The sequence below is a fragment of the Ursus arctos genome, unplaced genomic scaffold, assembly GCF_023065955.2.
Source record: "Ursus arctos isolate Adak ecotype North America unplaced genomic scaffold, UrsArc2.0 scaffold_23, whole genome shotgun sequence".
Taxonomy (NCBI): Eukaryota; Metazoa; Chordata; class Mammalia; order Carnivora; family Ursidae; genus Ursus; species Ursus arctos.
The window spans coordinates 48,085,377-48,092,942 of NW_026622908.1; the positions used below are offsets into that span (position 1 = coordinate 48,085,377).

The 7,566-nt window shown below is 61.1% G+C and overlaps 1 long non-coding RNA gene across 2 annotated transcripts; it reads right to left on the bottom strand.

Moving 5' to 3' along the window:
- Positions 1–378: 378 nt before the first annotated feature.
- On the bottom strand, positions 379–7,478 carry LOC113248767 (uncharacterized). Of its 2 annotated transcripts, XR_003313613.4 has the most exons (3): positions 7,135–7,351; positions 3,437–3,606; positions 379–2,339 (listed from the first exon to the last, which is right to left on the bottom strand). It is a non-coding gene; the product is annotated as an uncharacterized LOC113248767 (long non-coding RNA). The 2 variants fall into 2 exon arrangements; XR_008961132.1 differs by having other exon boundaries at positions 3,437–7,478.
- Positions 7,479–7,566: the final 88 nt, after the last annotated feature.

Genomic DNA, 7,566 nt, shown 5'->3' on the forward strand with positions numbered 1-7,566 from the left:
CGTCTGAGGCCAGGGGGTAAGTCTTTCTCCACCCCTGTCTGCAGTGTGGGGCACAGAGGAGACTGGAACGATGGGCTTTCCTCCTCTTCCTGCCCCACTGCCCACAGCTCCCTGAGCCCACTCTGGCCAGATGACCCAACTGGTTGGGCCTGCCTGCCCCCTCCCAGCTGTGGGCAAGGCTGTAGGGGCAGGGTCTGGGAGAGCAAGACCCTGCTGGGTCCAGAAGCCCTCCTGTGGGCTTTGTCACTCTGGGCCCCTCCTGCCCCCAGCCTCTCGGAGCTGACGTGTTGGGGGCACGCCCTTCCCTTCTTTTCCTGGTACCCACCCTCCCAGGGTGGCACGCCCAGTCCCTGTACCCACATAGCAGGCCCAGGCAAGTCCGGAGAACTTCCTTCAAGTGAAACATCCAAAACAGTCCCGTCACCCTCGCCCAGACACGCCCCTCCTCCGAGTCCTGGAGCCTCCTCCCGACCCCTGCCCACCCCCCCCCCCCACTCCGTTCCTCAAAGTCCTTGAGCCACCTGGCCAGAGCGTGCCACACGGGGCGGGGCGCTGTGGAGGAAGGCAGAAACAGCCCCCAGGTCCAGCCTCTGGCCCCCCTGCCCCGCAGGTGCCAGGGCTGCTGTCCGAGCACGTCGGGCCGCTTGCCCCCTTTGGCTGTGCGGTCCCCTCTCCCACTCTCTCCGTTCTGCGGCTTGCACCTTAAAAACAAACCCCTCTGATAGTTTGGAGAATGTTTTCAGTGAGCAGAGGCGCCCGTGAGGACGAGTCCTGTCATCTTCAACCAGAAGTCCCCAGCTTGGCCCCTCGATGCGGGTATTCCGCCCCATGTGGCCCCTTGTGTTCATCGATTCACAGGACGCCGGGCTTGTTTCCAAACAGAGCGGTGGTGAAGATCCTTGTAACGCCCCTTGTATCTTCTGCTTTATTGTGGTAAAATACACATAACGTGAGGTTTACCATCTTAGCCACCAAGTGCACAGCTCCGGCACCAAGCACGTTCATGCTGTGCAGCCGTCCCCACCGTCCGTCTCCAGAACTTTCCAACTTCCCAAATGGAAACTGTCCCCGTGAGACACCGACCCCCGTCCCTCCCCCGGCCCCAGCGCCCACCGTCCACTCTTTGTCCCTGTGAATCTGGAGACCCTAGGGACCTCGTGTGGGTGAATCCTGCAGTATTTGTCCCTTTGTGTCTGGCCTGTTTCACTCAGCGTCACGTCCCCCAGGTCCATCCACGCTGTGGCCGGTGTCAGCGTGTCCCTCTGTGTTCAGGCCGAGTGACAGTCCGGTGTGTGGATGGACCACGTTTATCCGCTTGTCTGTCGACAGACACCTGGGCTGCTTCCACGTTTCTGCTGTTGTGGGTTACCGCTGCTGTGACCGTGGAGACGCTCATCTCTCTCCAAGACCCTGCAGTCCCTCCTCTTGGGTATCCACGGGCAGCTGCGTCGCTGGGTCGCACGGTGCGCGCATCTTAAACCCTGCTGCTCCGCCTGGAGCCTGGGGGTTGGCCTCGAGGGCACTGCTCCCCAGCCGTGGCCACACGGGCCAGGGTGCTAGTCCAAGTGAGGCGAACTGGCCTCTTCTGCTTGTTTCTTTTCACGTGGATCTAATGTGCTTCTTTTCACAAAGTTCTTGGCCATTTGGGTCGTGCCTTTTGTGATTCTTCCTGTTGGTGTTAGTTGTCCGTCTTCCTGTTGGATGGAATGCCTTCTTCTCATTTATTTGGAGGACTTCTCTACATCTCGCCCGCCAAGCCTGTGTCGCACTGCAAACCTCTTCACTCCGTGGCTGGCTTCCCTTTTGTTCTGTCTCCTGAGCACAGGAGTTCTGAAGTCTGAGTTTATGACCTGTAACTCCTGTCCCCCTTACCGTAAACGCTTTGGGATCTCGGCTAGAAGGGCGGACACTCTTCCTTATTTCAGGCTCCTATTCTTGGCGTTTGCTCATGTTTAGTAAACGTCACGTTTCAGTCTATCTGTGGACCTTCGGTTTTGTGCGTGAAGTCAGCTGGAGGCCCAGTGTTCCTTCTTTTCCATCAGCAGATCCGAGGGGGCTCAGGCTGTGGACAGTCCCTGCCAACCTGACGCTGCTTCCCTGGCCGCTCACTGCTCAGCACGGCCAGGCCTGTTCTGAGCCCGGGTCGGCTGGCACCAGCTGCCTGTCCGTGTAGCTTCGTGGTGTCACTTGGTGGTGATCTCCTGTTTCTTTATTTCTAATTTCCCACACACACTCAGTTTGCAGTCCTCTCCCTGGGAATGTGAGACTAAGTTAGCTGGTGTCCCTGGGGCGCCGTGTGCGGTTCTGATGCTCCGCTTCTGTCCCATCGTGTCCCTAAACTGGAGTAATGGAGGACCTTTACAAAATGAAGCAAACTCCTAGGGATGTCCAGGGCTGGTTTTTTGGGGTTTTGTTTTGTTTTGAGAGAGAGAGCGAGACAAAGATAGTGACAGAGAGCACACGAGGGACATGAGCCAGCACAAGCGGGGAGGAGAGGGGAGGGGCAGACTCCCCGACACGGGGCTCGATCCCAGGACCCCAGGGTCATGACCTGAGCCAAAGGCAGACGCTTCACCGACTGAGCCACCCAGGTGCCCCCAAGGCTGGCCTACAGAACTACTTTTAAGGTCTTAAAAAAATACCAGCTATAAGAAGTATTCGGTGTGTAAAAAGTACATACAACAGGGGCGCCTGGCTGGCTCAGCTGGTGGAGCATATGACTCATGATCGTGGGGCTGTAAGTTCAAGCCCCACGTCGGGGGTAGAGATTACTTACAAAAATAAAACCTTAAAAAAAAAAAGTACGTACTGTGAATCTAAATCAAACTTTCAAGATCATCAGGAAAATAAGAAAACTCAGGTGGGAGCGTTATCTCCTGGGACAGAGGTGTCCACCGGCTGGGCACTGTCAGAGGGAGGCCCTGCCTCCCAGGGCACCACAGGGACTCCCCGGAGACCTGGGCTCTGAGCCCTGTACCGGCACCTCAGGTCTTCCCATCGCCAGGCCACGCCATGTCATGCCGCACGTGGGCTTTGGAGGACACGGGTGGGTAGGTTATAAGGATGCAGACGATGTGGGCGGAGGGGTCCACCTTGTTTTTCTCTCTAGCACCCCTTCCCTCCCCCAAGAGTGTGCAAGTCCCTTTGGGGACTCCCATCCTGGAATGCATTCTTGGTGTGACCAGGGAGTAGAGCTGACCAGTGTCTCCGGACCCTGTCCTCCTCCCCAGAGATGGGCATGGGGCCACGTGGGGTGCCCTAGAACCTCTCTTCTTTCACTGGGGCAGAGTAATCAATACCCCACAGAAGGCACAGGTAGCAGGCGACTCGGCTCCGGAGCCGCACCCCAGCTGCTGCGGGTCAGTCCTCGGACTCCTGGGTCTTCAGCACCCCCTGCCCCCCCCCGCCCCGGCCCAGCGGCTCCCTGACCTCATACCCGGTCCTCGGGCCAGACAGGCAGAAGCTCCTGTGTCCCCGTGGCTGCTCCTGGCGTGCCTGGACGTCTCTGTCTGGTGTCTCCGGCTGGCGAGGGCTGTCAGAGGGTTGGTGAGCACCCGCCGGCCTCAGCACAGGGGACACCTGTCCTGGCAGGAGAGCAGCTCACCCCTGTGGTGTTGCAGAGGGCGCCCAGGTGACATCGCTGGGACCCCCCCCCCCCCGGCATATGGGAAGAAAGGCTGAGGGTATCTCACCAGTCGCCCCCACCCAGCACAGTGGTCCCTGGAGGTGTGTTTGAGGGGGACCCCGTTCAGACACTCCTCGGGATCCTCCCAGGTACCCATGGATCCCTGTCCTAATGTCCTGGGCAGGATGCAGCCTGCCGCCCTGTCACACCACTGCACTCCGGGCCACCAAACTGCCCGCCCACTTGGCTGACATCTTCAGGCCACACCCTGCCAGCCTGGAAGGCAGACGTGGAACCAGCTGCTCCCACCCTCTCCACACTACTGCCAAGTAGTGTGAAGGGACCGTGGTGAAGGGACCATGGGCTCCCAGCCACTCCCCTGGACTCGGCAGCCCCATGCCCTAGGGGCTGCCACCCTCTGCTGTCCGGTTCAGGGTCTGCATGACTCACAAGTGCTGGGGGTCTAAGTCTCCAGATCCCACCCAGCCCGGCCTCAGCCAAAGAGGAGCCCAAAGCCTGAGCCCTGCTGGGAAGAGGGATGCATCTGGGGTCCAGGACATGGGTCACCTGGCTGGCGGCCTGGCTGGCAGGGCTGCCCATGACACACCCACCCTGAGAGAGCACCCAGTCCCAAGTCTCCCATCTGAGGTCCACGCAGTGGTCAGGCTGACCTAATTGAGGGGGGTCACTCAGGGCAGCCCTGTGAGTTTAGGGGGGATTCTCAGAAAGGGAATGATGCCTCTGGTGCCCAAGGGCTTTGAAGGACAGTTAGGAGTTTGCCATACAAAGAGGCACTCCAGCATTTCAGAGGGAGGGGAGCAAGGGCAAATCTCCCAGGGAACGGCTCAGGCACACTCTGGAAAGGAAGGAAGCAAGGGAGCCTGGGGGTCCCGAGGCTTTGGCTAGCCCACCTGCTGGAAAGGCCCCCCAGGAACGGCCCCCCATTCATCCACCCTTGCTCCATCTGGAGCAACTTCCAGAGACGGGAATGAAAAACAAAACCTTCTGACCGGTGCATGACAGCATGTCACGGGACCCCCTGCACCTCGTGTTCCAGGGTCCCTGAACAAAAGCAAAACCCCAGGTTCAAGGGCATCAGTCTGAGGCAGCAGAGCTCTGTGCCTGGCCCCCAAGCCCCCTCTGCCAACCTTCCCTCTGCCCGGGCAGTCACTACGGGATGAGGTACCAGAACAACTTGCAGATGGTGCCCTAGAACTCCATGCCCCTGACCCCACACCTCAGCACCTCAGCTGGGACTCTGGCAAGAGCCTGGGGAGGGCCTGGGGATGGAGAGGGGGCTACTCCCACTACAAGGCCCTGGAGGGGAAGACCCTTGTCCCCCAGGCCTGGATCCTTCCCAGGAGACAGTCATCCAGTCATGGGCCACTGGCTGCAGACCCGTCTGTCCTCTGAGACTCTCCTGTGCTCTGCCCCAGGAGGAAGAGCTAACTGCCACTTCATCCCCCTGCAGCAGCCCCGGTCACGCCCAAGGCAGGGCCTGAGTAGCGCCCCTCTCCTCACCTGTTGGGGGTGAAGGGCTCTACGGGGCAAGGGGCTGACCCACTGGAATGGGAACCCACTCGGGAAGTGGGGAGATGAGCCAGCATGACTGTGTGGGTGCAGAGGGCAACAGACCACAACCTCGCCTGGGGGCTACCCCCACTAAGGGCTAACCCCAGTCACCAGGGCAGGGCCTCCGGCGTCCTCTTGTCCAAGTCCTCACTGTCCACAGGGGCCCACACGGGGAGGCAGGCACGGCCAGACCCAGACTAACGCCTCCTATCACCACACCTGCCCCCGGGCACGCTGCCCACCCCAACTCCAAATGCCATGAGGGACCCGGACCCTTACAGGCTTGCCTGTGCTGGGAGCCACTGACACGCCCAAACACACTGCCCTGGACTGGGGTTGGGGTCATGCACACGTGCAGGACTGTGTGCACACGGGGAACCTGGGCTAGAGCGTCTGCTCCTGCTCGGGCAGGTGGGTCTTTCCGGCAGGCATCCTGCAAGGACCCACGCGTCTAGTGGAGTGCACGCTACCTGTGAGCACAGGGGCACACTTGCGCATACACGCACATACACACATCAGCCTTGCTGTGCGGTGCCACAGCCAGGCTACCTCGTCTGTCCTCTTAGTGACAGAGAAGACCGCTGTGGCTTAATGAGGCTCTGTGATGCACAAGGAGGTAGGTGTCAGGGCTGCCCTGGGGTGGTGTGGGGGGACTGGGCCTGCAGGAGGATCCCAGGGCCCCTGCAGCAGCCTGGCAATTCCAGCCCCTGGGTCCCACAAATGTGCATGTGGGGGCCCACCCTACACCCAGAAACCTTTTACTGTGTCTAGGCCTAGCCTATGGTCTGACCTTAGGCCTGTGGGTCTCTATCCAAAGTCCCCCACCCATCCTCACGGCTTCTGTCCCCTGTCCTGAGGCCCTGCCAGGGCCAGGAGCCCCTAGCTCCTGCTTCACTCATGATAGGAGGGCCCTGCAGACATTGAGGGTCGCTGGTAGTCAGGAGCTGTGGGAGTGTGGGGCCTCGCCAGGCAGAGGACAGAGCCAGTGGTTGTGGAGGCAGGGGTGCCCAGGAGAGGCACCTTGGCCTAACCTCGACCACTTTGGCATTTCTTATCCATGACAAAGGTTTCCCTAGTCAGAGCAGAGGCTGGCAGGACCTTGAGGGAACCCTACTGTCTGCCCTTCTACCCTGAAAGCAAGGGGTCCTGGAGAGTGGCCTGTGGGGGCCAAGGGGTAGGACCGTCCCTCCTTACCACCGTCTTGCAGTCTTGCGCCCAAGGCCCTCTACTGGCCTCCTTTCTCTCTAGCCTAGGCCTTAGAGAGCACCTCACAACCTGCTGATGGCCCACATGTCTACTCACCTGACTCCTTCCCACACAACCAATGGAAACACTGCTCCAGAGGCAGCTCGGATTTCCTTACCAGACTCAGCGCCTGGAATCATCTCAGGAAGTGACACCCATATTCTTCCAGGGACTCCGCTGAGCCCCACTCACCCCGGATGCCATCACAACCATCCTGGTGAGGCTGAACCCATCCCTCCTGCCCCCCATGGTGCGCACACCTGCAGACCCCTCCCTGGCCTGGACTCCCACCCCTGCCTGCACAAGGACCCACCGCTGCAGGTCCGCCCTCTCTGCCCAGGGGAGTGTCCTCCTTAAAGTGTTTGCCTCCGTAGACGTGCTCCCCCATTTCCCTCTGAGCTCGCACCCCTCCCACCTCCCCCACCTCCTCTCCCTGTGAGCCGGCCCACCCCACCACTCCTCTCACTCACTAACAAACATGTTCCAAGCCCCCACCCCCAGGACATCAGCCCCACTGGCCAGGGCGCTTTGCCCCTTGGCATTCCACGCTGTGTCTCCAGTCCCTCAGTGATCAAGGCTTAAATGTCCAAATCCACGAAGCAGGGACCATCACCCACGAGAAGGGACTTTTGCCCGCTGGGAGGAGTCCCTTAATTACAGGGAGGGACCTCCATCCAAAGGGAGGTACCCACGTCCAGGGGCAGGGGTCCTCTGTCCTGGTTCACGCTCCTGTCCCAACGGACGAGGAAAAGGGGAAGGCACCGTGTTCCTGACTGCGACCGGGGCCGGGCCAGGGGTCCGCCAGGGCTGCTGAGACGTCCGCCAGGGAAGCCGGCCCGCGCTCTCTCCCGCGGCCCTGCAGCCAAGCTCCGAAGCCCGCCTGCACGCCCTCTAGCCCTCAGGGCCTCCCCAGCTCGCGCTCACCCCGCTTCTGGCACCGCCCCAACTCCCGAAACCGCCCCCACCCCCGCCGCCCCGGCACCGCCCACCAAGCTGGCTGGGCCGGGGGCGGGCCGAGGACGCAGAAGCGCGGGGCGGACCGGAAACCCGAACAGCGCTAGGGGGGCGGGGCCGGGCAGGAGAACAGATGGCGCCTGCGCCCGGCGCCGCTCGCGGCCCCGCCT